We start from the raw sequence: 27,132 nt of genomic DNA, 5'->3' as shown, positions 1-27,132 counted from the left end.
GAATTTACACCAACTGAAACCTAGGGCTCCTTTTACAAAGGTGTGTTAGGGCCTTAACGCGCAGAATAGTGCATACTAAATTGCCACACACTAGCTGCTACTGCCTCCTTTTAAGCAGGCGGTAATTTTTCGGCTAGCTCGCGCTATAACGCACTAATTTTGTGCGTGTGCTAAAAATGCTAGCGCACCTTAGTAAAATGAGCTCCTAGTCAAAATTCTCATGCTTAAATTACGTGCAGATCCCCCCTAATTCTATAATATTGGGCACAAATTCCAGGAATGCCCCAGATCTGCCCATGGACACCCCCCCCAACTGTATGTAAAATTTACATGCAGATCTTTGCACTTAAAGATGTATGTGTATATTTTAATTAATAATGATAGTTTCTTAATGCCTAAATATTGGCAGTAGTTAGCTTATCAGTTAAACTGTGCGTGCAATATTGAGCACCATATGTAGAATTAGGATGATATTGCTTAAAGGTAGCTGCTATGTTTTCTTAATACCATGTAAAACCCAAGAACATTTTATAACTGTTTACTTGAGCACATAAAATTTCCCCAAGGGGATATTCAGAAACATTAGAAACAGGCTTTTATAAAACTGTTTACTCAAATTATGCATGTAAACTTAAATGTGTATAGAGCTTACATATGTATAAATTTATCAGGATTGCATAGAGGCTTCTCTGGGCTGGCATGAGTATAAATTTAACACAGAATATTTGTGTACTAGTCTTTAAGCCTATTACATTAACGGGTGCTAGAATAGATGTGTGTCTCTTTCTCTCTTTCTCCTTGGCCACTTTCTGTCTGTCTGTGTCTTTTTCTCTCTCTCTTTTCTCAGCTGTCTACCACCACCCCTTGCCTGCTCCCCCCTGTTCAGCAGTAGGCCTTCTCCTTTCCCTGCTCCCCCTGTCCAGCATCCGCATTATCGAAGTGGGCCGGCATAGCAAATGCCCCGCGGCTGCTGCGTTTGCTGGTCGGGGGTGAGAAGAGGCGTCCTGGCAGTGCAGGATTCAAACTGCCGCTGAAATCACTGTCGCAAGCCGCCCCACGTACGGGAAATTGAATTCGGCATGGACGGACACAGCACGGTGGCAGGGATCACAAAACCCTAAGTGCGCAAGCACGCTTAGGGTTTTATTATAGAGGATAGTAAAGAGTAGTTTTAAAGTCTAAAAACAGAGTGCTTTCTTTTTGAAAATTTTCTCATCTGCACATACTTTTGTGTGCAGTTATGAATTACCTTCTAAGTCATCAGCATATCTAAAAATTAGATATTAAAAACACCATGATGTGACCTGGAAGTGAGGGAAGGCTTCTGGATCAGCCGCGAGCCAGGGAAAGACAATGAGAGGCGTTGGGACATGGAAAGGAGAAGGAGGGTTGCGTTTTGAGAGGAAGGGAGGAAGAAGGCGTGCGTTGGTACAAGAAGGGAGATGCAAGACCCCGGTTCGTAAATATGAGTCTGAAATAAGTCTGGCATACTTAAACCAGGGACTGCTTGTATCTGCTTATAAAGTCTGACTAATGGCATTTGTTTCATCTCTTCTTTTACTAGAAGCCAGTATAAGAACAGATGCTTTCAAACTGTTCTTTTGTTGTACATTTGTTACAATTTAACATGTGGAGAAGGCATGTGCAACATGGGTCATGTAATTCTTTCCAATCCTTCTGCACGTGTATGTGCATGTGTTAAGACTGTGATGGGAGCAGTTTACTAGATTGTGGAATAGTTACAAAGTATAGATTTTGGAGTTGTGGTAGATTACAAGGTAGTGGGGTAATTGCAGGAGTAATTTTGGGGTAAAGTATTTTCAGTGGTTGAATAAATAGATAATAGGGAGAGGAAATTTAAATATGACAAATTACTTTATTGCTGTGTTTCTCTATATTTCTAAGCTACAGATTCTGGAACTCCTTTACCCATAGATATGGACCATTAACATGAGTATTTAACTGGAACCCCCTGGTCTGATCTAGTCCACTTTTTCCTCTTACTAAGTTTTATCTTGTTCCATTAAATTTTTAGAAAACATGAATGATACAGACTCACAAAATGCTCTATCTTAGAGAAATCTTTTATTGGGCATGCTGGTTAGTAAGCAGGAAAGAAAATGTAGTTTTGCACTCTCTTCTTATCTGATGGATTTACAAAGTATTGGATGCATTCTTTGTTCTTCCTACTTAGTCTGCTGCTTAACTGAGATCTCTTAGGTGCATCAACTAATATTTCCCTGCTTACCTCTTGCAAGCATTCAAACAGATTAAAGATTTTAGGCTTCATGGAGCTCCAGCACACTAGATAGAGGAGGGTTGACTCTATGAGAGAAGATAACAAAGGAAGTTGAAGCTGAGAAAGTTCATCTTTGTATAAAAAATGAAGAAAGACACTTCCACGTGAATACTGATGGCTTCTAGGAAGGCTAAAAAGTACTAATCTACAAGATCAAATGCAAAAATAAATTCAAAGCAATCTTCCCATTCTCAAAAACTGAAGGAAAGTCTGGAAGTTGGTTAATTACAATTAGTCTGTGTCCAGGGCAGAAGCTAACTTCTTGTGGATGTAAAATATGGACAAAGTCAACATGCCCTCCAAAACCCACTAAAAACCTACTGTATCCAACTGTACACCACACTAATAGCCCTTATGCCTGCAGGTGGCACCAATATGATGGCACAGTAGGTTTTTGGTGGGCTTACACCTACTACAAGTGGAGTAGAGTGGGATATAGGCATGGGTCCCCTCTGCAGTCCACTGCACTGCCTACTAGGCTATTCTAGACACCTGCTTGCTACTCTTCTAGGACTGGGCATGACATCTGTAGCTGACATACGGGTAGGTATGTACTATTTCATTTACATCTTTGGGAGGTGTCGGTAACCACTGAGAGAGTCATGCCCTCATCTCTCCAGTGGTCATCTGGTCAGTTTGGACACTTCTTTGGTACTTATTTGTTGTTACAACAGGTCTGGTCCCAAATGTACAGATTGTGCCCTGGACATATTTTAAAAATGTTTGATTTCTGGCAGAAAAACATCCAAATATTAAGCCTGCCCTAGTCCTGCCCACACCATACCTCTAACGCCCCCATGAGATTTAGAAGAATTGCAGACAAACTATGGATTAGAGAATGACACGGTGGCGGTTTACCCGCGGCCACCGCATTTTAGCCGCGGGTCACCGCCGAAAACGGGGAAGAAAACTAGCAGTCGCTGCGGCGACGGGGACAAGGCCATTCACCGCCCGCGGGGCGGTGAATGGGTCTTGTCCCCGTAGTGAGGCATGAAGGATCGCGCGGTCCCCGCAGCTCACACCCGCCTGCCCAATCGATTCTAGTGTTTAGTCAGCTCTCTCCCTTCTCCTCACCTTAGTTTGTAGATTTTCTTTTTCGGCGACCCGCACGCTATCAAAGAGCCGCTGCTGCTCAGTTTCGATCTTCTGCTCTGACGCAACCGGAAACAGGAAGTTGCAGCAGAGCAGAAGATTGAACACTGAGCAGCCGCGCGTGTGCGGCTCTTTGGGAAAGCGTGCAGGTCGCTGAAAAAGAAAGCCTGCTAAATAAGGTGAGGAGAAGGGAGAGAACTGGCTAAACACTAGGATCAATTGGGCAGGCGGGTGGGGGCTGCGAGGACCGTGCGATCACCCGTGTTCCCGGCTCAGACTGTAAGGAGGGAGTGAAAGGGAAAAGGATTCTGGGCCAAGGTGATGAAAACGGAAAGAAAAACCCACAGCAATAAAGAAAGGGAAGGACAGGCAGGTGAGCCAGATGCTAGAAGCAGGGGGGGGGGGGAAGAAAGAGGGGAAAAAGCTAGATGGGGTTGAAAAGAAGAGACACACTGGTATGGAAGAGGAAGATAGGGGAAATCTGGACACAGGAAGGTAACAGAAAGAGGGGAAATTATGTGCATGGGGCATAGGGACAGAGACAAAAAGGGGACATGCCATGGGGATGGTATATGGACACAGGGGGGGGCAATGGCAGATACATAGGGGAGATATTAGAAAAGTATATAAAATCGTACCCGTTTGAGGCTTTTATGTATGCAGCGGTGACGGTGACGGGGCGGTGAATGGGGTTGCGGTGACGGGGCGGTGAATGGGGTGGCAGTGGCGGTGACGGGGCGGTGAAGGGAATGACGGTGACAGGGCGGTGCAGAGGATGGTGAGACGGGGACGGGGCGGTGACGGGGACCAATTTTTTCACCGTGTCATTCTCTATTATGGATATCTGTCTAGAAAATAGGTTTTGAAAATAGCAAATGTGAAGGATTTAGCAAGAACAATGGCCTTTTATGCCACTTATTTTTCTTTTTTGGAAATTGAGCCCCTGTGCCTCTTGCTTCCACTTCCACAAATACATAGTGTAGCCAAGGTTTTCTTCTGAATCATTAAAGTCAACAGAATATGAATTATTAAAGAGGTAGAGTATAAAATTTTAAGTTATATGTCACCTTTACTCTCACTTCTCCAACCTTCACTCCTTCATTGCAGGGATTTATCTCCATAGATGGGGAATCTAGTCTTTTCTAACTTTTCTCTGTACTGCCTCTTTGTTGAAGGCAGAGAGGGGGCAGAGGCTGCAGGCCCTTCTTTTGATTTCTGGCCTTCCTGGACTCAGTTCCTAGGGTAGTTGTCTGTATACTCACCTTGTTTTTGAGGATAATTCTTTTCATCTCCCTTTAGAGATCTCCTTTGCCCTGGAGTCCTTATTATTTTAATTTTCTAATGGTGTCTTGATCTGCTTGGCCAGATCATAGAAGAGTTTGTGGTGGTACCATTGTTTAACCAGCCACAGACTGGAGAGTCTTTTGGCCAAATATTTACACCAGCCAGTGTTCCTCCAATTCAAAGTCTCCACCACTACCGTGCTAATTTCTGGAAAATACTGGATGATATAAAAAGGTGACATACTATAATAATAGGGCAGCTAAAAGACTTAACACTCCAAAGCTGGTGGAACACTAGATGACTACAGTTCATTTTAAGAAAAGAAAATACAATGAGGACAAAAAAAGCCATAAATTTGTTCAGATGGAAATATAATGCACAACTCTGCAATTATGCCTCAAATTACTTTGCATGTGCTTAACTTATGCATTCTTCTGAAAAGCTGCCAACCAAAGGAACAGGCTCAGCAGTTTTTAGAATAGATTGCATTGAGCAAATTAGTTTAGTTTTAAGATATGCTAAACATTTTTCTGTTATTTTTTAAAGCTTATTTTGGCGCATTTTTATTTTTGCATTGTCTTGGATTTAGTACTTACCTTATAAACAAAACACTTAAAAAATAATTTTTTAGACTGAAGGAATGGACTGTTACCTGTCTTGGAATTTATTTATTAACAGGTGATTGATTACCTGCCTCGTGACCTAGGATACTTGAAATTTAAAGCAGCATGACATTTTGATGTGTCAGGCTTTTTTTAAAACACACATAGTTCTATAAAAAATCTTTTGGCAAACAGATCACTGAAAATCCAACATAATACACCATAGAGGGGTTGCCAGTTGGCTTCAGATTTGCCTAGGAGGATTGATCCAACCTTTGGTTTACATCATGGTATGCACTGACTCGGTCATACTTTTCTTAGGGAATGCAATAGGGAATCAGAACTTCAAGTCACTGCATATAGTGGGGGTAAAGTTAGGACTAGATAACACGGGTTATAACTAAATGCATGTATGGGCATTTCTGGGACATATTATAGATATAGAGTCTCGGTTAACTGGGTCTCAGTTAACCGGAACTCTCACACAACCGGCAAAAAAATCACTGGTGGAAAATAAATGTTCTCAAGCACCAGCGGGCAGCATCCTGAGCTGCAAATCCTCCCTGAAGCAGCTCTGAACCCCCTTCTTGCCAACCTGAAGTACCAGTGCAGCAGCGGGCCTGAACCATAAAGCTCTCCTTCCTCCCTCCCTCAAGCCCTGAAGTGGCAGAAGCAGGCAGCAGTTCTAAGCTGCAAACTCCCTCATTCCTCTCCCTTCCTTACCCGAGCACAGCTGGTCAGCAGGAGGCAGCCTTAAAACAGGCTGCTCTTTGCCAGCCTTGGCTGGGCATTTCCTCTGATGCATCTGAAGTGACGTGTCGGAGGAAAGGCCCTGCCGGGGCTGGCCGCTAGCAGCCTGTTTTGAGGCTGCCTCCTGCTCACTAGCTGTGCTTGGGTAAGGAAGGGAGAGAGCAAGGGAGCTTGTGGCTCAGGACTGTTGCCTGCTTCTGCCACTTTGGGGCTTGAGGGAGGGAGGAGGGCTTTGCGGCTCAAGACCACTGCTGCGCTGGTGCTTTGAAGGGGGGGTTGAGATTGTGTTAGACAAGGTTTCTAACACACTCTCAATTAACCAGAAAAACAGTTAGCCTGTATCCACAAATCCCCATGGGTGCCGGATCACTGAGATTCTACTATATGGCTTTTGTTTAGCTATGTAAAACATTTTACTATTTGAACTGTAAGAGTAAGTCATTGCTATTAGTATATTGAACAGCTGCCCTGGCTCTAGAGTCTGTTTGCTTCCAAAGGAGCAGACCAAAAGAGTTTGTGTATTTTGGAGGCTCTTACAGAATTGAGTGGGGGCACTTGATTTATTGCAAGCTTTGATTCCCCTACTCCGTTATGATTTGCTATTGGAAAGAAGGTGGGCTTTAGTTTTACACTTGCTCTTAGTGAGGGTGGAAGTGGTGACAGGGAAAGGGATTGCTAGGATTTTAATTGTATTTTTGAATTGTAATGTCTTCTTATGCTGTAAACTAAACTGAGCCTTTTTGGGATATGGTACCATAAAAAATGTGAAAAATGCAACAGTGGAGACTTCATAGAATTCTTGGTTCATAGTGCTAAAATGTTTAGGTATTCTTTGGTGGCCTGCTATTTTACACAGCCTTGTGCTATATTTTTTGTATTTTTAGGTAAATTTGAATATTTATTCAAGTCCAAGTTACTATATTGGCCTGAGCATAAGATGACATCAAATATATGATTGTACCATTAATAGAGAAAAATACAAATTATTCAAAATACTGTAACAAAGCTTTTTTTTTTTGCTAGCAAATTTGATCATGTTACTCTGTTAAGATCTTTACATAAGTTACCAATTCAAGCCAGAATTACCGTATATACTCAAATGTAAGTCAAGACCCCCTTTTCCCCCAAAAAAGGAGGTAAAATGGTTGACTCGAATATGTCAGACGACTTAATATTCAATTATCCTGCCCTGCCAGGCTCTGCTCCCAGCCCCTTTTCCTCCATCCCCTGTCAGGTATTACATCCAGCACCCTTCATTCCTTCCCTCCCTCCCTCCCCTGTCAGGCACTGCACTCAGCACTCTTCCCTCCCTCCCCTGTCAGGCTCTGCACCCAGCACCCTTCCTTCCCTCCCCTGTCAGGCACTGCACCCAGCACCTTTTCTTCCCTCCCTCCCCTGTCAAACTCTGCACCCTCCCTCCCAGGCTCTGCCCTCTGCCCCCCCTCCCTGCCCTATCCTCGTACCTCTGCCGATCTCTGGTGGAGGTGCAGCGGGCCCTCTGCCAATTCCTGGTGGAGATGCAGCGGGCAGGAGCAAGCTTTCCGAACTGCCCCGCTGTTAACTGGCTGCCACAGATTCAGTTTCTTTGGCTATTGAGCGGCACGAACAGGAGCGTGATTTGGCGCTGCTGCTAGGCATTGAGTGGCTTCCTTACTGGCAAACGTTTTGGAGCCTCTGTCACAAATCACAAACATTTTTTATGACCTTTAGTTTCAAAAATGTAGTCCTATGTAAGAGACATTCTGATGGATTTGTAATGTATCATTCTTGAAACACTTGACATAGAACTTCAGCTTGTGGAATGTTTGTATAAAAAGATTCAATCTGTTACTCGTAATTCTTGAAATAAGGAAGAACCCCAGAATTCCGATGGAGTTTATTATGGAGTAGACCCAATTAACCTTAACAAAAAACTTCATTATGTTAAGTGGTCGCTATTTCCAGCAGATAAAGGGAACCGCTATGGGGACTAAAATGACCCAGACCTGGTGAACAAATATGTTGAAAAATTTGAATTTAGCTTTGTTTTTCTGAATAAATATAGAGACCATATCTTTCTCTGGAAAAGATACATGTTGATAATGAAACTTTATTTCAAAAATAGATTTAACAAAATTTTGTGGTGATTTGGTTAGGATTTTTCCGGATGTCTCTAGAGCTATGCAATTTAGGAGGAAAGAGTTTTTGAAATTAAAAGTTAGAGTTTTGGCTCTAGAGGCATCCTTTTATTTGAAATTCCCATGTAAACGTTTAGTCAAGCTACAAGATATTGAATATGTTTTTTGGGACTCTATACAACTACAACAGTTTTTAGTTGTTAGAGAACAGAAAGGAGTTAAAATTTTTATATAAGTTTCATTCCTGAGGAAAATTAAGAGGAGTAAATAAGATTCCCTATTAGTAAGAAATGATTTAAGGTTCGCTAAGGTGAATTGAGAATTATTTCTTATCTTTTCCTGAATTTTTTGACGAAATAGTATCATGTCTCCCCATTAATGTGGGCTTGAAAAGGATTTGTGTATGTATGATTGATTATGTATTGTTTATGAGATTACCTTTTATTTTATTGGATATTGTAAGTATTAAAAGTATAATAATAAAAAAAAAAAATTCTAAGGAGTCTGTTTCCTTGACTGCCAACTACAGACCTATTGCCAACATACCATTTTTTCATAAACTAATGGAAGGACTGGTTAACATCGATCTCATGAAATACTTAGAGAAGTTCAACATCCTACATGACTCTCAGTCTGGTTTTCATACACATCATAGTACCGAAACAATTTTAGCTTCCATGACTGATTATCTTTCCCATTTGTTTTCCCTGGGAAAAAGCGCATACAGTTAGACCTGAACAGTGTCTTTGATCATGACATTTTGCTTAGATGGCTTGATTAAATTGGCATTTCTAGACGGGTATTAAATTGGTTTACGGGTTTCCTAAAAAACCGTGAAGGAACTTTCTCCCAGGCTTGGTGTAATCCATGTGGAGTTCACAGGGCTCCCTACTCTCCCCTTCACTTTTCAATATCTATATGGCATCATTGGGAAATATGTTATCCAATTTAAAATTGAAATCATATATATACGCGGATGACATTGCAATTATTATTCCCATAACCTCACTGACTCAAGAGACAGAACAATTCATCTCATCTGTCCTTACTAAGGTAGAACAATGGACTACGCAATTTAAATTAAAACTGAATTTGGATAAAACTAAGTTCTTTTTGGCAAGTCCTAAAAACAAGATCACGAATACCTCTTTGAGATTAAATGGGTCAGACCACCCAATTAATTCTACCATCAAAATCCTGGGTGTTATCTTGGACCGAAGCTTGACTTTTGAAGATCACTAACTCTCAGGTTTAAAAATGTTTTTTCACTTTATGGAAACTTCGTACCATTAAACACTGTTTTGATTTCTTCTCTTTTCGACTACTGGTTCAATCTTTGATAATAAGCATCTTAGACTATTGCAATATTATATACTTGGGATCCTTTAAGAAAACCTTCAAACAACTGAGAATCATTCAGAATGTTGCAGTCCGTCTCATGTATGGTCTCAAGAAATCGGATCATGTAAGCCCATATTACAAAAAACTACACTGGCTGCCATGGAAGCAAGGGTTATTTTCAAGTTTGCTTGCCTTTGCTTCAAAACCATAACAGGTTCATCCTCAATCTATCTATCCTATCATTTCAAATTTCCAGGCACACGTAGTACTCACTTGTTTGCTTTTCCATCCTTGAAGGGCTATATCTACAAGAGATTCCTCGATAGAACACTATCATTCCAAGCAGGCAAATGGAATAAATGTTTAACCAACTTTATCTCAAAAGCACTTTCTTACCAAACTTTTAGGAAGTCAATCAAAACTTACCTCTTTGATAAATTTCTCTGATTCCACTTCTGCCTTGATGTACTTCTAAAACACTTTCAGGAAAAATTTGATCAATCAGGTTTTCAGGTTTTTATTTATATTTGATGGATCGCTTATTCAGATTTCTAAGCGATTTACAGCTTTATAAAATGGGTTTCAATAAGTAAACAACAAACAAAAGTCTTAGAACTAACAATTTTAAGACGTACACAAAACGTAAGGATAAAGTGGTAAAGTTACATCTTCATAGCTTACGAAAAGAGAGAAAATAAGAGAAGAAACAATGTAATTTTGAAATTTTTTTGTAATATTGCTGTTTATATACAGTCTCTGCCTCTAAACCGCTCTGAACTGTTGCGATATATAAAAATAAATATTGCGATATATAAAAATAAAGTTGTTGTTATTATCACAGGTTTGTGTTCAGTGCCTCTTGGGGAAAATGTGTAGTGCATGTAAAACATTTAGCACTGCCCTAGGGTACAAAATGTACAGTTACTTTGATTATGCCTTTTTCAGTAGTACCTCAAAGTGAGTTTTATACATTCAGGTCCTCTAGACCAGTGTTCTTCAACCGCCGGTCCGTAGAAATTTCCTACCAGCACGTGCATCGGGCCCAAGATAGTGTTCTTCAGGCGCCGGACCACGATGCGATCAATGCGGCATTGTCTTTGGGCCAGCTCCCTTGTCCTCATTGCTGCAGTGCACAAAGCCATGGGAAGAGGCTCCTAGGCATGTCCTGCACCTGAACCAGAAGCCTTTTCTCTGATGTCGCAAAAACAGAGGGAAAGCTTCCAGATGAGGAGCGGGATGCGCGTGAGGAGCTGCTGTCAGCGGCTTTGTGCACTACAGCACTGAGGAAGAGGGAGCCGGCCCGGCAGGAGCAGGCCAGAAGACAAGGCACAGCATAGCAAGGAGGGAGGCTCAAATACCTAATTTTAACCAGACCTTATGTATAGGTCACAATCTCCCCTATCCTCTTTTTAAGGCTTAGCCATAATTTTAAAACATTCTTCATCATCCTCCTGATATTGTTTTTTCCCTAAATGTACTCTTACTTTCTTCAAAGATTGTAGTTCACCCCTCATCCCTTTTGTATCGCTAATTACTTGTGTACATACATTGTATGTTTATTTGTATAAATTGTTTTATTTTTGTCTCCTAATTTTAAATTGTCATACGCATTGAAGTATTTGATATTGCGTGTACAACAAACTTTTAATAAACTTGAAACTATTTTTGAATTTAGTGATTGATTTACATCTGCTGTCTGTTTAGGAAGAAAGGCATTTGTTTCTTTTCTTCTGGGGTTGTACTGCATGCAGAGTCTTGCATCTTAGGGTTTGTTTGTATATATTAGTATTTTTAGGTTTTGGTCCTATATTTGCATAGGGGTTATCTGTGTTCTGCTAGGAATGAATGTTGAGAAGCATACAGTGTGCTTTGTGTATTTTAATTTTGTGGTTAACCATTATGTGTTGTTAATACTATTATATTGTGTGTGTGTGTGTGTGTATATATATGAAAAATGAATGGAAAAAATGGTATTACAATTAGTACTATTATGGGGGCGTTGTCTGGCCCACGACTTAGCCCATTGTTCTTCAACTGCCGGTCTGCGAAATAATTATTTTATTTCTGCTGGTCCATAGGTGTCAAAAGGTTGAAGAACACTGCTCTAGACACTAGATTTAGTAACATGCCCAAGATCATAAGGAGCAGCAGTGGTATTTGAAGAGGGCACCTTGGATGTCAAGCCTGGTGCTGCAACCATTAAGCTTCTCTATCCCAATTGGTGTTGCAAAATATTTAGCTCTACTCTAGGGTGGAAATTGTTTAGCTCTGCTTTGAGTGTATTTATGTATCTTCCATTTCTGTGTATTGCTGATTAAATAAAGGTGAAAAAAAGATAGCAGACTGCTAAATGTTCTGTATTGGTCTGATGGAGATTTGAACCTGGATGGCAAATCCTATATTATAATCCAGGGGTGTCCAATGTCGGTCCTCGAGGGCCGCAGCCCAGTCGGGTTTTCAGGATTTTCCCAATGAATATGCATTTAAAGCAGTGCATGCAAATAGATCTCATGCATGTTCATTGGGGAAATCCTGAAAACCCGACTGGACTGCGGCCCTCGAGGACCGACATTGGACACCCCTGTTATAATCAATAAGCTACTTCTCCACCCCACTCTGAAGGGCAAAATATGCTGCACCTCAGAGCAGTGCTAAATGTTTTGCACTGCCTTTGGGTTCAGAATAGATTATATATATTTAGATTTTGCTCATATCTTTGTCAATAGTAGCTCAGTTCATTTCAGGTTCAAAATCTAGTTTTGTACCTGATAAGTAGAGAATTAGGTGACATGCACAAGGAACAGCAGTGGGATTTGAGCCATGCACCCCTGGATGTCAAACCTGGTCCTGAAACCACTTAAACTACTCCTCCACTCTATTTTGCACTGCTCCCAGGTGCAGTAGGGAAGGACATGGGATTTGATTTATTCTGTACCCAAAAAAATGTATAAGTGCTGAGATTGAGACATTTAAAGTATGAATAGTGCTTGTAAAATGACCGCCTTAGCAAGTCAGATTTTTGGAACTTTGTCAACATTATTGAAAACATTTTGGAACACTTTTCAAAATCCTTGTGGAACTTGAAGATCCACAGGCCTGCAAGCCTCTTTCCAAAGAACCTCCCTATGGATTTTCTCTTTCAACATTAGATGTGCAGAGTTCACAGGTACAAAGGTATGCACAAAATTTGTACCTAATATTTGCACAGATTGGGTCTATGGGGAAAATACATATGGAGATTAAAATCTTTGGGCCGGATTCTATAAACGGCACCTAGCAGAGTAGTTGTCAATCAACTGCTAGGCACCATTTGTAGAATCCCACCTAGTGGCATCTAGGTGTGCTTAGGCATTACTAGGCATCCTTGAGGTAGGTGCTGGTATATTAGGCCAGGTTTTACTGGGCCTAATTTACTGGCTCCTAACTTGGATGCCTAGCAATATCTAAGTCAGCCATGCCTATACTCCACCCCCTAACCACGCCTATTTTTCTCTGACTCCATTTTTGCCTTGATGTACTTCTAAAACACTTCCAGGAAAAATTTGATTAATCTTACCCTGCTAATGTCATTTTGAAAGTTGTTTTTTTTTTTTTTTTGGTACATCGTTGTCTGTATACAGTCTCTTCCTCTGCAAACCGCTCTGAACTGTTTGTGGAATTGCAGTATATAAAAATAAAGTTTTTTATTATTATTATTAGATGGGCCATTTGGTCTTTATCTGCCATCATGTTTCTATGAATGCAGTTTTAAAAATCTGTTTTAAAACATCGGTTTAAAAATGGAATGTATTGGCATGCATATGTAAATTTAATTTATTAAATTTACTAAAGCTAATTCATCAATTTAAAAAAAAGATTATAAAATAAGGATATGAGCTTGATAGAGGAGTTTATGAATCAATATAGAAAAGCAGTGTAATTGAATTCATGCCTTCATTTCATTCATAATGAGGCTGCTTGAGCCCGCGGCTCTTAGAGCTGTTCGTGAGGCCAAAACACGTTCGTGTTGAGTCTTTTACTTGAAGAAAAAAAGCATCTCTGCACTTTTGGTCACCTTCACTGTTTTGGTTTCAAACATAGGCATTCTGGATACTGCACATGGTTACTGTGTTGCAGGTTACATGGCTATAGTTAATGGTGCTTCAGACCGTTCAAAAAAGATGAAAGAAAAAAAAAAGACTTACATAGTTCATACACACCAGGATTTGGTCCCAATTCTGTCTGGTAAATTGTCAAGCTTGTTTTTTTTTTAAATAGGTTTTTAATCAGCCAAACTGTAATTACTGTCATTTCTAAATAGGAACATTGAATGATTCATATTAACTTCAAGTTTTTCCTTTCAGATATTTGTTGACAAATTCAATCAACATGACCTGAATCAGATAACTAAAATTTTAAGTTCCTGGCAGTCTTCCAGCATTTGTTTGCCAATAAAAGATACCATTCCCTTGGAAGCTGTTGTTGCATGTAAGCTATTAGTAATTTGTTTATAATTAAATTGGCATACATGGTGTTTAAGAAGATATATCCTTATTTTGGACTGGAATTAGCTAGAGAGGATGGAAGGTACATATGAATGAGCTTCTTTTTTAAGCAGTTAATCTATGCATGGAAGGTTCTGCTGGTAGAAATATGAATATGCCTAAAATTCACATGTGGGAAGGCATTTACACTAGTAGGCTTTATTTTTGTACTGAAGTAGAAAAGTTTTGTAATGTACACTGAATCTTAATTTCAGGGCTACCTTTAAGCTGGTATGAAAAGGATTTAGCAAAGCAAAATAATTCAACATAGCGTTCAGAACGAACGGCACTTAACTAGAGACAAACCATAAACATAAGTGGAGAAAAAACCCTCAAATACATAGAGCAGCTTCCATATTAATAGTGTTCATATACAGCAACTTAACATCATCGTCATAAAAAAAACTCCACACATTGACCAAACTTGTCTCAAAGAAAAGCAAACCACCGTTGTGTATGTAGTACTTACCTTTTCCCAAGTAGGTCTTGTTCAGACATTCTCTTCATCCTAAAATGCTTCATCAGTTTGCCAACAAGACAAGGTCCAGTGCAACTTCCTATTTCGTCTGAGGCGGGCCGGCCTAGCAAAGGCCCTGAGGCTCCCTGATGGAACTGTGATTAAAGTAACACTAGTGGCAGTTGTGTGGGGAAATTGAAAGCACACTGAGCTTCTGCTAGTCGGGAGAGGGGCAAAGAAGATGATGAGAGAAGAGAGCGCTGCGTACCCCCTGACAGTGGTGCATATACTCCCTGGGATACACTTACACTTCTATCCTAGACCCAATAGATGTTTCACTGTATTGTAGGTATCTCTAAATCAGGGGTGTCAAACTCTGGCCCATGGTGTAATAAAATTTGGCCCGCTAGACAATTACAAATTTGCATTTAAGTTGGCCCGCCGGCAGACTTATTTTTTACCCAATTGGGTACAAGTGTCACATCAGCTGTAGACTCACGCAGGATGTATTGCACCGCGCTTTGGTTCGATGAGATGTCCTTCACTGTGGGTGCCTGGGCAGCGACTGTGCTTCCACTGTGGTTTGCACGACTACAGCTTTCTACTGCTTCTGATTCATTTGCTCATTTTCATTTATCTAATCTAATCTTCTGTTTGTGCATCGCTCATACCTATACAGGCTCAAGGCTACTGTAAAGATAGGTAAGAGGGGAGAGAGAGGAGGTGGATAGGTAGGAGGGAGAGGAAGAGGAGAAGGTAAAGGAGATTAAGGGCCTGTTTTACAAAGCTGTGCTAGCAAATGCTGCGCATTAACGGCCCCGAAACCAATAGTGATTTAAAGGCCTTCAGGGCTGTTGCTGTGCGGCTTTGTAAAACAGGCTGTAAGTATCGAACAGATGGATTTTCTTCGGATGATGATGTGGCAAGGTTTAGTTCTAGTCCTTTCTGTAAGGTCATTCCAAGTTTTGACTCCTAGGAAGGTAAGCATGGAATGGAAGACTCGTTTATAGTGAAGATCTTTAGTGGATGGGAGATTTATAAGGGTTAGTTTTATTTTAATGGAGTATATTTAATTGTTCTTTTTTTGTTTTTCGTACATTGTAATGCCTTTTCTTTGTGTTATTTGATAAAAAATAAATTCTTATTTAAAAAAAAAAAAAACAAAACCAAAGAAAGAGTTAAATGCGTTCCTAACATTGACTGAAATCTATCCCATTTGTATTCATGATAGATATCCTGAATATAAGGTGTTGCTCGTGGAGAACATTGGACTAAGAAAAGTGAGGGGTGCATGTTATGCTGCCTGTGATGTTACACTTATTTTCTATCCACACATGCCAATATTTGTTATCTGTTGCAGTTCCATCTGTATGGGAAGAGTAGCCTAGTGGTTACTGCTGTGGCCTCGGAAACTGGGTTTAATTCCCATTGCATTCCTTGTGAGCCTGGGCAAGTCACTTAACCTCTATTGCCCCAAGTACATTAAAAAAAAAAAAATTGTGAGCCCACTAAGTAAAGTATAAGGTTACAACCTCTTCAACCAAGTTTTAGTAACTAAGAATAAGGGGGCCTTTTATTAAGGTGTGCTAAATCGATGAGTGTACCTTAATAAAAGGACCCCTAAATATCTTAATAATAAATCTGGCCCGCAACTTAGCCTATGTGTAAGATTTCGGCCCTTATGTGATTTAGTTTGACACCCCTGCTCTAAATCCTTCGGTAATAAAGGATAACCTTCACTGAGTAATCCAAGATGTAGCCTTATTTGCTACTCACTGCAACAATAATATACAGAATTTTTATTCAACAAGAAGCATACCTTCTAAGAATATTAGGAGAAAGATATCCTTTATGCAATTCACAACTAGCACTGATTGCAAAGCTTTTTTTGTAACAGTTTAAGACAGATTAGAATACTGTGCTCCTAATAGTGCAAGACTGAGCAGGCTAATTATAGCTTCCCCTTCTCTTGCAACTTTCCACAAACAATCAGAAAAGACTAAAATCCTTTCTGAATCTGATATCACAGAAATAGTGCTCTGTGCTTCATTTGAATGTCTGCTTCCTGGAGCTAACAGCCTGGATACTGAAGGGACGGAAGATGGTTTTTTAATTTAGCTGCCCATACAAGGAAATGTTTGCTGAGGTGCATAAAAGCAAATACTGTATATATTCGAATATAGGATGAGATTTTTGGGCCAATGAAGATCCGACCCCTTCCCGGACGATACGGCAGGCCGGGACAGGAGGGATGCCTCCTGTCTCCCGTCCTGGCCGACTAACTTCTTTTTAAACCACTTTTTAAACTACTCCCCGCGCTTACCTTTTGTGCCATTTTTAATCCCTGGAGGTCCAGCGATGTACAGGGAAGGAACAATCTTTCTTTGTCCTGCCCCATGCTGAGCCTCTCCGTCCCTGGTTTCCATTTCGAGCCCAGCGGTGCACCTGACAGGGCCAAACTTTCTGTGCTTCCTGCTCGGCCCTGTACTGCTTTCTGAATGGCCGCTGCCAGTTCTCAACATTTTAGTGTTACTACCTACCAATTTTTGCACATTAAAAATGTTTAAGTTTAAAACACAGTAAAATGGAGAGCACTAGGGAACTATAAGATAATTAAACATAGATGATGTTTAATAGCAATAAGTAAAAGGACTCAATAAGTATTTAAAACTTCTTGTTGAAATTCAAAGTGGTTTCTGAGAAAACAGCAAAAAAAATCTCTGTGGGGTTACCGTACTTATATTTTTGCCTCATCCTGTATGTGCAACTTATATATTTTCAAGTTCAAGTTTATTTTAGTTTGATATACAGTACTGCATTAGACAGAAAATCTACATGGTGTACAATATATTCTTAATAGATAGTGGAGGGCAGGAGGAGAGTAAAAAGAAAGCAGAGCTACATTTATTCAATAGGACAGGAAGAGAAGGAAGGAAAAGGTATGCTGTGCAGTCCTGCGGGACAGTGCTCCCCAGTTGGGCCAGGCATCAGGAAAAAGGGAATTCTGTCAAAGGCATCTTTGAAGAGCATTGTTTTTAACAATGATTTAAATTGATCAATAAATGGTTCTAATTTCAAATTACTGGTGAGGGCATTCCATGTAGTGGGACCTAGGACAGAAAAAATACTGTTTCTGAGATGGGATTTATTTATTTAAAATATTTATATCTCGCCAATCCATCAATGGTAAGCAGGTTCCAAAATTACATACATAATCAGAAAAAAAAAAACAAGACAAGACAGAAAAAATACAAAATCTATCTAACAAGAGCTGAAAAAACTACACACAGAAACAACAAATTTAAAACATAAAAAGAAAGAGAGAGAGAAAACAAGCAGATCATACAACTAAGATATTCAATAAAAAGCCACTTCAAGCAAATTTATAACCTCATAAATCGACGTGCAAATAAGACTGTTTTCACACCTTTCCTAAACTGAGCCAAAGTAGGAGCTTAACTCCAAAGGAAGAGCATTCCAGCAAACTGGAACCTGTATGGAAAACATAGTTTTGCAAAGGTCAAAGATGGCACGCCTCGTCTATGGAATGTAATGCATCTGCCTAGTACTGTCTATGGCTCCGCTCTTCAGCACATTGAACTAATTGTTTTGCAAGTGTCCCCTGAGGAAGGCGTTCTGGCAACGCTGAAACTAGGATCTTTGTTAGGACCATATGTATGAATAAAGGATTCCTTACTGGTTGAATTGATATCCCCCTAGCCTTTTTTTTTTGTGATTGCCCATTTTTCAAGGCGAGGTTTCGCTCTTCTTTGCTTTGTTTTTCTGATAGACCTGTAGACCAGAGTGCAACCCTGTCAGGAGGTTATTTTGCAACAGCCTAAAGATTGTACACAAGACCTTAAATTCAATTCTAAGGTTGATCAGTAACCAATGTAGAGCACGCAAGATAGGCAAAATATGATCAAATTTAGAAGCCCATACAACTAAGCGTGCAGCAGCGTTCTGTGCCATTTGCATGGCCTGCAACACATATTTGGGAGAGTGTTGCAATAATCAAATAATGGAGTAATCATCGATACGATGGCCATTTTGAAATTGTCCTGTGACAAAAAATCTCTCGACCTTCACAGCAAGCGCAAATTGAAGAAGACACGACAGATTACTGCTCTGACTTACGGCTTAAACAATAATGAAGAGTCCATTAACACCCCTAGATACCTAGATTGCTGTGAAACCGGGACTGCAGTATGGCCAACCATAACTTCTAAAGGGTGAGCTGACAGATTTTTCTGACAACTAAGAAACAGGACTTTGGTTTTTTTCTACATTCAATTTTAACTGATTTAAATTCATCCATTCCTGTATTATCCCAAAGCAAGCTTTAAGATCTGCCAGGGATGACAAGTAGATTCTGCTGAACAGAACAGGGAGTACATGAGAGTGTAAGAAGATTGTCCAGATATGGAGGAGAATGGGATCGACAGGTTTTGTAAACTTGAAGCAGATTTTTTGTAAGTGAGATGGTGACATACAGGTTACCAATGAGCTGTTTTAGAAGAGGGCTAGTTATGCTTATCAAACTTCTATCTCGTCTGTCTACATATTCAACTTATACTTAAGTTTGTTGTGATATAGCAATGGCTGTTTGAATTTTTTTTTTTTACTTTTTAAATTTTGTGTTGTCTATTATTACTGCACACCATCTTAGATAAATGTAATAAAAAAAAAAAAAATCAGTAAATAAATTACAATGAAATAAATAAATAAATGTTAACTGGATGCCAGTAGCCAAAATTGTTTTCTGTTCATCAAGAGTAGCGTTTTGCTTAAGGGCTCCTTTTTACAAAGCTGCGGTAATGATTCCCATTTGGCAAATATGTTCCTAGGGGCTGTTACATTTGCCGTGCCAGGACTTGCTGTTGTGGCTTTGTAAAAGAGGCCCTAAATGATTCATAGTCCTAGTCAGTGTTGAGTTATATTACACATACACAATAACTTTAAAGCTAAATGGAGCTATAACATTTTCTCATGGATGAATTTCTTCATAAAAGTGGTTGATACATATTTAAAAAAAAAAAAAAAAAAGATTCAGTTACAGAATTAGTTCTCAGTTCACTGCATTTAGGCACTTAACTTGTGATGCCAAGGTGAGCAGTATTTAGTGGCAGGACACCATCTAACTTTGAATAGATTCTTTTTCTTCCATTTAAAGTTATACATCTTATCATTGGCACTGCCTCTGCAAGTATCACTACTAAAAGTTCAAGTTTTAAATTATATCTGCTGTTATTCATCAACACTTGTACAGATTACTTATATGTTCTGCAGGTGAATTATACCACTGAACCTATGCACCCCAAACTAAGCTCATTTTTGAAACATAACTTTGGTCAATTTGTGATTAAAATAGCCAAAGTCATATGTTTATTTGCAGCAATCATTTTAAATAAAAATATTTATGTGGTTGCTTAACTACATGCGTGTGTATGGAATAAAGGGGCTTGATCTGGAAAAGAATGTGTAACTGGCTGTAACATACCAGCTTGTCCTTATGTTACCTTTAAACATTTTCCAAGCTCAAATTAAAATGAATTCCTTGTCCACACCAGGCCAGCCCAGACAAGTACTGTAGGTTATGTCCCTCTGCCAGCAGGTAAAGTAGTAGAAAAAAAAGTTAAGAACCAGCTTTGCTTCCCCTATAGGTAAGTGGTGGTAAAGGTGTTGGTGGGGACATTTCAATCTTCAGTATTTTGACCTTTCCAGCAGATAGTGTAGACTTGTAGTCTGATGCAACAGGATTCTTGGTTGAGTAGATTCCCAGGGCACAATCTGTAGGTGTATTTCCCTGGCTGATCAGGTACTGGTAAGTATGCACACTGGGCTATACCTTTTGATTGAGCAGGCTCCCAGGATTTGACCTTTAGCTTCGTTTGGCAAGTATTCTTCTAAGGCTTCTGCCTAGGGTGATCCTCCTGATTGAGCAGGAGTAGCAAAGGTCAAATCCCACTTCTACTGGCCCTCCTGCCCCCCAAAAAAAACAACAACAACAACACACATTTTCTTAACTAGTCCCTGTTATTTTTTAAATAACCCTTTCACAGTGAAGACATTTTTTCCCCATAATTGTTAGTGAAAGAAAGAAGAGAGCTTCATGAAGTGAATGCACCAGACCTTCTGTAAGATGCAGATACCTGGTGGAATTGGGGAACTGTTGTTTCTTGTTCCAGAGGTTTTCCTGGTTTTTCTATAGAGGTAAGTTTACTCCTCTCTCTCCCCCAAGTACACAAATGGCCTAAATAGGCCAAGACAGAATTGTTCTGGTTTTTCCCCAAAGCATCCACTTACCATATATACTCGAATATAAGTTGAGACTTCCATTCCCCCCCCTCCCAAAAAAGAGGAAAAATAATTGACTTGAATATAAGACGAGGGATTAATATTCTTGTGCCATGCCCTGCCAGGATCTGCACCAGTGTCCCCTCCCTCACGCCATCCCCTGCCAGGCTCTATACCCATCCTCCCTCACTCTTAGTCAGGCTCTGTACCCAGCCCCCCTCACTCCCTGCCAGGCTTTGCACCCTGTCTCACCTTCCTACCTTATACCCCCTCTGGTGGTCTAGTGGTAGGCTGGGACAGGAGGAATGCTTCCTGTTTCCTGTCCTGGCCGACTAACAGTTTTTTTAAAAACCCCTCACCCCACACTTATCTTTTGCGCTGTATGGGGCAGGCGCGATCTGTCTGTGCCCTGTCCCGTGCTGAGCCTCTCCGTCCCTGGTTCCCATTTCAAGCCCAGTGGTGCACCCAACAGGGCTGAGCTTTTTGTGCTTCCTTCTCAGCCCCACTCGCTCTCTGAATGGTTGCCGCCAGTTGCATTATTAGGGTGTATCAATTTTGAAGATGCCATAATTTTAAAAAGCACTAGTAAAAAAATGTACAACTAACTTTAAATTTAGTGTAATATGTTATTTACCTACCTGGAATGTATAGAAGAAAATGCAAAAATATACATATTACTGAAATATGTTTTACTGCTTATTTTTGAAGTGTATGGACATTTCAAAATGCCCAAATGGATGTCTATATTAATTGAAACATTGAAATCCCAATTTTTTTTGCAAAGGCAGAAAATGGATGACCAACACTAGAGTGTTGTGAGCATGTTTTGGCAGTGGGAAAAGGGAGAACCACAAAGTAGGATGTCCGTCAGTGATTACCAGAGGAGAAAAAACATCCAAGCCTAAAAAAGGAGGAAAACCTAAGTTAGACCTGTTTGAGAGACGTCCAGGATACAAAAAGTTGTTCAACTAACTACTGAAGGATTAAGTAGGGTTACCAGATATCATTTGTGAAAAAGGAGGACGCTCCACCCCCAGCCCTGTCCCATAACATCCCAGCCCCACCCCCACATGAACTTCACTTCTTATTCCCTGAGCTTGGGGCTGCATCTGCAGAGCCTCCTTGCAAGCATGGATGTGTCGTGATGATGTTAAGTCGCATTTGCACATACTCGGAGGCTCTCCAGACACGGCCCCATACTCGGGGCCTTCCAAAAAGCAGACAAGTTGCTGGATTTGGAAATTCCCCCTCCCCCCCCCCCCGGGATCCCGGACAACCCTCTTAAATAGAGGACATGTCCAGGTTTTCCCTGACATCTGGTAACCCTAGGATTAAGACATGACACCTCCTTAATCTGCTGGTGGTCGCTGAAACTGAAAGGCAATACCAGGCTCTATAACAGCTTCAGATATAGGCATTCTTAGCAAAGTAGCAAGTCTGAGGAAAAGCCTATTGGTTAGTGAAGTGGATGTTAATCCAAGGGATCTAAGTTCAAATTCCATTTTTAACAGGAAAAATACATACTGTACCTAAATATATAAGCCACCTGCAAGCCTGAAGACTATTGAAGTGGTATACATCAGGTATAGTATATATTTTTCTGTTCCAGGAAGGCTCACAATTAAAAAATAAGAGTTAAAATGGGATGTGAACATGGGTCCCTTGATTTTAAATTCAACTGCACTAACCACTAGGCTGCCCCTTCTGCTCTGCAGGGATGTCTGTACGCTCATTTTTAAGAATGCTATCGGACGGATTTCCTTCTCTCTGCTTTTTTGATGTTCATATGTTGGATGTTTCAGTTTGTAAAATGACTCTTCATGCTGGAAGTCCTCAGCACATGGACATCTATTTAATATAATAAAAGCCTAAGCTGCGCATGCGCACTCCCATCGCGTGTTCCGTTTTCCGTGCGGTGTAGGGCACTGCAGATAGGAGTGCCCATGCGCGTGAAACACTCTCTCCCCCCCCTCCGAGGCGGATATAGGCCGCGGTGGCTGTCGGCGGCCCGAGGTGGATGTCAGCCGCGGCGGCTGTCGGTGGTTGTAGGCCGCGGTGGCTGCTGGCCGCGGCAGCTGTCGGCGGCTGCAGGCCGTGGCGGCCGAGCACGGACTGCATTTCAAAATAGGGTATAGAGAGGAAGAGGGCACACTGACTACCTGAGGGTAAGAAAGGGTAGATGCTGATTGGGGGGATGGAAAAGGAGATGCTGGCTACCGTGGGGGGATGGGAGAAAGGGGAGATGCTAGCTACCTTCTAGCACCTGTTAATGTAACGGGCTAAACAACTAGTTTTATATATTTTCAAACAGGAAATCCTCCTGATGTATTTTCCTGTTGGAAAGTACATGTGAGGTGGACATCCATTTTGAACATTATGAGCTGGATGTGTCTATTCTGACTTGGTCTTCCTTTTGAAAATGCCCTTCTATATGGAATACTAAATGAAAAATAAAATAAGTGGGGCATACTATCTTTTGTCTGGCCAGGATCAAATAGTGAAATGCTAATAAAGATCCCTTTTACTAAAGCTTAGTGTGTGGTAACAGGAGGGAGGGAAGGAGAGTAATGATGGACACCATGGGGAGGGGGAAATCTCAAATATATAGTAAGCTGAGAAGCAATTTTTGATGATTCTTTGTTGTCAAAAGGGCATGTTGGATCCAGGGGCAGAAGGGAATGCTGTACAATGGGAGGGACCATGGTAGGAAGGAAAAAAAAAAGGGGCTGGAGGATGCTGGTGGGCGGAGGAGGTGGGGTAGGGGTTACAAGACTATAGCAGCCATCATACTTGAAGGTGTCTTATAAATCCAGGTACAGTAGATAATTCTGTGTTCCAGGAGGGTTCACATTTGTACAAAAATAAGTGAGAAATTGGGAGTCAAAGTCCACTTCACTGACCACTAAGCCACTCCTTAGTCTTGCTTGCTGCTCTTTTAGCTTCAGGGATATTTCAGGGTGGGGAGAGGAGAAAGGGGGAGCAAATACTGGGCAGGAAGGGTGAAGGGAAGGAGAAGCTGAGAACAGTGGCACCATGTGGGAGAGAAGAAGTGGGATGGGGTGTTGACAGGGAAATAAGTAAACAGAATAGTGATTACAGTGGGTAAAAACATGGTAATAGGGAGTAGACTGAAGATGGTCGACAATGAGAGAGTGGATGAGAGAATAAGATGAAAATTTGTTAGGAATCAGAAAAGTAAAGAGAAAGGATAAAGAGGGTGAAAGAGTGCACTGAAGTAAAAAAGAGAAAGGGAGGAAAGAGCTAAATGGAAAGTTTTAATATGTCAGAGGCAGTGAGGGAGAAAAGACAAATAGATAGCAGTCACTTGAAGGAGAATTTGCAGAAGTTGAGAAAGTGGAAAAAAAGAGAAACTGGAATCAACTTGAAGGAAAAATAAATCTTCAGACAACAATAGTGAAAAAAGCATTCTATTTTGAATTTATTGAGTGAAATATGTTAGCTTTGGGAAATGTGTATAGCAGATGTCTTTGTGTTTCTATTCAATAGAAAAGGAAATGTATTCCTATTTTTGGAGTCATTTTACTAAGGCGCTAAACACTAATGTGTCCATAGGCTATAATGGATGCACATTAATATCTAGCGTGCGCTAAAACGGTTAGTGCGCCTTAGTAAAAGGACCCCTTCTCCAGTGTTGAAATACTTGCAGATTTTAACTTTTTAGAGTCCCCAATTCAATTTGTGTCGACTTACTTTTGTTTCTGATTTGTGACCCCTTGTTCCGTATTTGGTGAGGGTCTGTTAGCATGATAACAATGGCAGGTGGGGAGCTTGGAGGAAAGTGGATCAGGGGGCCCTCATTTATATTCTGCCCTGGGCATTAGCATATCCAACTCTAGTCCTGAACCTTGCTGTAGCTGGTGGGGATCCCCAAGCACCGCCAGCTGAGGACCTCCTCCAAAAGTGGCTAGAACTCCCTTCTACCAAGCATAGCAGTCCCTGGCAGCATCATTGAGCCACTGAGATGCCAACATCTGTGGCTTAGGGATGTTGCTGCTGCCTATGAAGCTTGGTAAAAGGGAGTTTTGGCTACCTTTTGGAGGAAGTCTTTGACTGACAGAGCCTTAGGATCTTCATCAGCTAGAATATTTATATACAGTCAAACCTCGGTTTGCGAGTAACGCAGTTTGCGAATGTTTTGCAAGACGAGCAAAACATTCTCGCAAATTTTATCTCGCAAACCGAGTGTTGACCCCCCCCAAGAACCGGCATCGCTCCCCCCTGCCCCGCGAATTGGCACCCCCGCCTGAACAGCATTCAGTCTTACCCCCCATCTGGCACCGGCACGCAGTCCATAGGACGTGCTGATTCTGGTGAAAGAAGTTCCTGCCTCTTGCCTGGGCCTTGAATATTTGCGTATCCTCATTGAAACACTGCTGCCAGTTCTCTTGGGACTTGTGGTTCTTGCGGGAGTTCTAAAAGCTTGCTGCTGCGCGTGCCGGCCCGGGTGCACTGCTGGCTTTTGACGGCTGACATCAGCAGGAGGGGCTCAGGCAGGATACACTGCTGGACCACCAGGGAAAAGGTATGCGGGGAGGGGTAAAGAATATTGTGTACTGTAGTTAGTATGGGCTGGGGAAATGCATCGTAAAGTTGAACCGTCGCAAGTCGCATAGATCGTAAGTCGACGAGTACCTGTAATACAATTAAGCAGTAGATATGGTTGCTGGAAGATGTGGTCCAGGCAGTTAGCATAGCTAGAGAAGGTTTAGCAAAGTTCCTAGAGGAAAAGTCCATAAATAATAATCTAGCAAAACAAGCATATGAAATGTGCTGAATATTATGTAAATATCTTAATTATACATACATAGTTCTCTTTTATATATGTATTTAGCTGCCTCTGGATTTTAAAAACAAAATTTAACTTTTTATAAGAAACATTATTTTTAGATGCTTTTTAATGAAATATCTGTTCTTCCTTTATATGTTGTTTATTTATACTTAGAATATTCATATGTTTTGTTTTTTGTTAATGTTTTATATTTTTTTAATGCAATCAGCAGAGGGTAAGGGTTTTTTTTTCAGCATCGTATGTTTTTCTGACAGATTGCAAGCTCTTAAACTAGAAATACTAGTGGAAACAGCTAGATCTTTCTGGCAGGATACCAGATGTTTGTGCGATAGTCGCACGAGCATTGCCGTCTAATTAGATTGGGTGCTAGAGGAAGTTAAGCCTGGATATTGTATATGCTTTTAAACAAGATGTTGGAAGACAAAAAAAGACTCCTGGATATGGAGAAATTTTGCAATCATCTGTGGCAAGCAGCTGGAATGTATCCTTACAATGTGTAAACAGTTTAGGAAAGGAGAGAAAAATTATGTGTCCTGTCGCACTTTTGGAAGAAAATGTGAAGCAGTGTATTAATCCTATGAAGACATATTTAGAGGTGTTACTGTATTTTACAACACAGTATTTGTGTTGCTAGCATATATGTTTCTTGGTTAAATACTGCACTACTTGGAAGTTTGAAAAAAAAAAAAAAAAAATAGAGACAGAGATAATGTTTGTGCCAAAAATGTGGTTGGAAATAGTTTGTTTCCTGGATACACTTTCCAAGGAGAAAGTTGCCATGAGATTCCATTGAAAACAGCAAGAGTAATTATGGTTTTTACATGTTTTGCAAAGTTTAAGCACTTTTTGCTAGATAGAAAAAACTTATGGAATCTTTGTGTCGAGTTGGGGGCTCATTTTCAAAAAAAGATAGACACCCAAAAGAGGGCATAAACTGCTTTTGGACGTCTTGATAGTCAAAACGTCCAAGTGGGCATTTTCAAAACTGACTTTCTTGACTCTTTTTGGTTGTTTTGTCTCCAGTGCATCTAAATCTTAAGGGGGCATGTTAGAGATGTGTTTTGGGTGGGATTAGGGTAGGCTTACAGCAATAATCAAACATTTTACAAAATGTCCAGAGCACAATTTAGACATTTTGGAATAGACCTGTTTTTAAAATGAGTAAGAGCCAAGAACGTACCCAAACTGACCAGATTGACCACTGGAAGGATGGAAATATGGCCCCACACATTCCCCCAGTGGTCACTGACTCCCTCCCACCCCCAATATCTGCATGAAACAGTTCATATCTGTCTCTCTGACAGCTGCAGATACTATGGCAAGCAGGTCTCTGGAGTAGCCTGATGGGCAGTGCAGTGGACTGCAGAGAAGGGGGACCCAGGCCCATATGCCACCCTAATTAGTACATTTGTGGTGGAATGTGTGAGCCCACCAAAACCCATTGTACTGCCATAAGGGCTATTGGAATTGTAGACAGATGGGCACAGTAGGTTTTGGAGGAATTTTGAAGGGCTCACCATATAAAATACGGGGGTTACGGTAAGGTGTGTACCTGGCACC

At 40.8% G+C, this 27,132-nt stretch overlaps 1 protein-coding gene across 12 annotated transcripts in view; it reads left to right on the top strand.

Annotated features, from left to right (window-relative positions):
* Positions 1-27,132, top strand: part of GULP1 (GULP PTB domain containing engulfment adaptor 1) — a 282,238-nt gene that overhangs the window by 13,670 nt on the left and 241,436 nt on the right. For 6 of the 12 annotated variants that reach the window (XM_033945466.1, XM_033945471.1, XM_033945459.1 and 3 more), the window contains exon 2: positions 13,829-13,952. The exons of 5 other annotated variants lie outside the window; for them this stretch is intronic. The gene's annotated coding sequence lies outside the window, so the exon portion shown is untranslated. Of the gene's footprint in view, positions 1-13,828; positions 13,953-18,674; positions 18,698-27,132 lie in introns of those variants that run through there. One more of the 12 variants, XM_033945463.1, reaches the window with a different exon arrangement.

Source organism: Geotrypetes seraphini, chromosome 5, assembly GCF_902459505.1.
Source record: "Geotrypetes seraphini chromosome 5, aGeoSer1.1, whole genome shotgun sequence".
Classification (NCBI taxonomy): Eukaryota; Metazoa; Chordata; class Amphibia; order Gymnophiona; family Dermophiidae; genus Geotrypetes; species Geotrypetes seraphini.
This window is presented reverse-complemented; position numbering and strand designations above follow the sequence as displayed.